Raw genomic sequence first — 3,939 nt, forward strand, 5'->3', positions numbered from 1 at the left:
CTAGCCTTGTAATTACCAATTCTCATTACAGTCGTCCCCACATTTATTCTTTATATAAAAATATGTTGCACATTCTATTTTGGATTGGTATGTAACTTCACAAATATAGTAATGACTGTGGCATTTCTGTACCACTGCAACAATACTGCAGATGTTAAGAAAATATGGAGCAAAAATAATTTTCGCCAACCTTGTCCTGTTGACTCAGAAAGCATGTTCTGGATTCCACTAACATAAAAATTCAGTTATTCTGGATAAACTAACTTCCACCACAATATCCAAGTATCCTTCTTGGCAACTTCTGAACCTGAAAAGGGATCAAATTTAGATGCATCTTCCTGACACTGAAGATTTTATAAGTGGTGTCCAAGTAATAAAACAACATCAAAATATTTAATAGCTTGTCTTCCTTCAGATTTCACTTCTAAAAATGTTTGGCAACCCTCAATCTTGAAAGACTATGGTATAAGCCTACAGCACCTGGTATTCCCAGGTGGTCTCCCATCCAAGTACTAACCAGGCCTGACCCTGCTTAGCTTCCAAGATCAGACGAGATTGGGCATGTGCAGGGTAACAGCAAAAGCATAAAGAATACCTTCTGACATCATTTCTTTTATGCGAAATCATATTTACAATTTGTAACTCTTCTTTGTCTGTGAACTATACTCTGGAAATATCCCTCTAAGCCAGTCCTACAAGGGAGTTGGAGCACTGTAAGTGGGTGCGGAGGAAGGGCTAGCATAGCAACATGAACCCCACGATCTTGCTGCTACCAGGGACAGGAGGAGATTTTTTTACTTGCCAACTGCCAGCCCTGGAGCCTGGGAGGTCCAGGGAGCTGTCCACAGGGCTCTCTTTATCTCCAAACATGCTGCGTGGCTGGAACTTCCCTGCTGTTTACCTGGTCTGAATGATGGCTCCACAAGGTCTTTCACGCTGTGAAAAAAGTAAGCAAACACACCCAGACACAGACAGACTCCAGTGCTCATACATGGGGAATCAGTTCCGAGTCAAATGGCCTCAGGCTCAAGTCAATAGCCAAGTCATTGACACAGGTGACTCGAGTCTCCACAAGTCAGTGAAAAATGCTGATTTTCACGACTTGGACTCAACCTGACTCAAGTTCCCATCCCTGGTAACAACATCATCTGAATTCCCCATAATAAGTATTAACAAGTGTATTAACAATAAGCATATTCCAGACTAAATGGGTAGTGGGGAAGCAGCCCTAGACTATATTCTCTTTTGGCAGCTAAGGTGGGAGGGGATCAAAGTTAAACTTAGTAACAGCCTTGTCCTTGATATTCCAAAACACAGGATGATAAGCACAGATGTCTTGTATATCTTTTGAATGGCATATAAAGCATAATTCATGAAATCATGCTGTTTTATACCTTATCATTATAGTGGATATAAACAGGCTTGCAAACCATCTTTCAGTGGTTTGAACATCTAGCTTCTCTGGTAAATGACCATATAAACCAGGGCTTTCCAAACCCCAACCCAGGGGCTGGATCCAGGGTTTGGTGAAAGACCTCCTCTCCATGAGTGGAGCTTACCATTCCATCTTCGTGCTGCATGTATTCTGAGTAGATCTGTGCACTGGAACGCTCTGGGCAGTCGCATCTGCCTGTATGTCCTATTGCACAGCCTTCTGAGATGCCGGGCAACAGACATGACTGCCCACAGCGTCCTGGTGCCCAAATCTACTCAGAATACATGAAGCACGGAGGTGGAAAGCTAAGCTCTGGTCCGAACAGGGACCACTTTTTTTGACAGACAGCAGTTGCAAGTTTGGTGACTGCTGATATAAACCATTAACAAAGAGATCTTTCTTGCTGTTTGATCCTGGCAATGTTTACTCACAACTAAGCCCCATGGCTAGTCAGCATCTGAAACAGTGCACCCAAAGCCGCCCTCTTTACCCTGCAGTGCATCATCACCTGCTGCTACTCCTTCTTTTTTCCTCATTTCAAAAAGAAAAAGGGGAACTGAGTGGAAGGTGTGTGGGGTAAGCAGAGTGTCTGGGTTAGAGAATCAGAAACTTTCTAGTCCACTGCTCTGCTCTCCTATACACTTCTATGATCCTATAAACTTCTATGCTGTTTCACTCCCCTATTCTTTTGAAACCCAGAGAGTGGGATGAGGAGGTGCGGCAGAAACAGAGGTGCGGCAGAGCAAGGGGGCATCCCTCACCAATCCATCACAACAAGCACACCTCAGCTGGCATCATGAACAGGGTGGTTCTGCTAAGTCCCATGAATTTTAGTAAATGTTCTTGGCTATAAGAGCCTGAGGGCCCAATCCTAGACCGTGTGTGCCAGCTCACCACTGGTGCGTACTAACGCAAATGTGCCATAAGGCACATTTACAAGCCCTAGTGCCAGTGGAGCACTGGTGCTAGCCCAGCGCTAACCGGTGCTGGTCTAGCATTGGGTGAGCACCGGAGCTCCGCTGCTGGGTGATCACACAGACCGTTGGGCAGTGGAGAGGTAGTTGGGGGCATGGGGGGAGGAGGCGTTCCAGAGTGGGGGGAGACGAGCGATGGGTGGGGAGGAGGTGTGCCGGGGAGGGAGTGAGGCAGGAGGGAGGTGGGACTAGTAGACCTTTGCTCCACCTGATCCTAAGCCTCCATTTCAGGCCACTGGCCTGACACAAAGGCTCAAAATTCTATGCTGGCCCTTGGGTTGACGTTGAATTGAGTAGCCCCATTTCAGGGCTACTTAACTTACCTGGGGGAAGGAGACGAAAGTCCCCTTCTCCCAAGGAGCTGACGCACTGCCCACGACGTGCACAGGATGCAGTGGCAGCCATTTTCGGCGCCACTGCAACCCTGGGCACCGGGAGCGCAGGATTGGGCTGTGAGCCAGTCAAACCAAAGTATTTCAATCATATTGATTTCAGTGAGAATAGTATCAGTTCAGTTATATTCTGTTGCCTAGCTAGCTACTAGCTATATTCTGTTGCCTGAAAACAGGTGAGCGTGAGTGGGTGCTATAATATCTGGTGCTATATCTGGTGCTATATCTGGTGCTATAGAGAGTGGCTGAAAGATCGGGAATAAGAGCAAGAAGGTAGAAGTCAAAATGCAAACTAATCATGAGCCACACGAAGCCATCTGAGTACCACCCTGCAACCCAATGGTTCCCAAACCCACCAGGCTGTGGCACCCTTCACACTCACAGGGGCATCACAGGACCTTCTTGGCTTGCTGAGCTAACAAAGTGTGAGATTTTGCTTTATTCTCGTGAGAGCTCGTGCTATTCTCAAGAGATCTTGGCCTGGCAAGCCAGAAAGAAGAGGGCAGGTGCCATACCTGTGAGTGTGCTGCGGTACCTTGGGATGCCACAGCGCACACTTTGGGAACCTCTAGTGCAGTCAACCAAGTCTCCCGCTATAGGTGTAGCACTATTAAGCTCACTGAAAAACCAGTACCAGAAAAACCAGACAATATACATTTCAAAACAATGAAGCTGAAAGTATTTCAGTATTTCTCAAACTCTTTGAAATTCAGCTCTCCTTCTTAACAACTTACAGCATACGCCCTGGCTCATCTGCTCAGAAGTAAATTCTGTTGAATTCCATGAAACATACTCCCAGGTACCTGTGTATAGGATTACCCTACTTTCTGCCTCCACAACTCAACACTTATCATCTGTTCCACTGGTGAGCATGTGGAAATGCCCATGCACAAAAAGTAGCCTGCTGCTATGTGCAAGGATCAGGAGCAACCATTCCACAACAGCATTCGAAGAATAGGATGCGTACCTCGGTCACCCTCTTAAAAGTACACATCGGAAACCATCAGAACAAAGCAGCAGTTCTTCCTGTACTCCCTTCTTCCCAAGTCATTGTGGGGTGGTGGGCAGTGGAGGTATAATCAGCTCCAGGAAAGTAAAGATCAGTAAAAAAATCTTTTGCCAGGGAGGTGTTCTTTGG

At 46.4% G+C, this 3,939-nt stretch overlaps 1 pseudogene; it reads right to left on the reverse strand.

Annotated features, from left to right (window-relative positions):
* Positions 1-468: 468 nt before the first annotated feature.
* LOC136646890 (5S ribosomal RNA) lies at positions 469-584 on the reverse strand (annotated as a pseudogene).
* Positions 585-3,939: the final 3,355 nt, after the last annotated feature.

This window comes from Tiliqua scincoides, chromosome 3, assembly GCF_035046505.1.
Source record: "Tiliqua scincoides isolate rTilSci1 chromosome 3, rTilSci1.hap2, whole genome shotgun sequence".
Lineage (NCBI taxonomy): Eukaryota > Metazoa > Chordata > Lepidosauria > Squamata > Scincidae > Tiliqua > Tiliqua scincoides.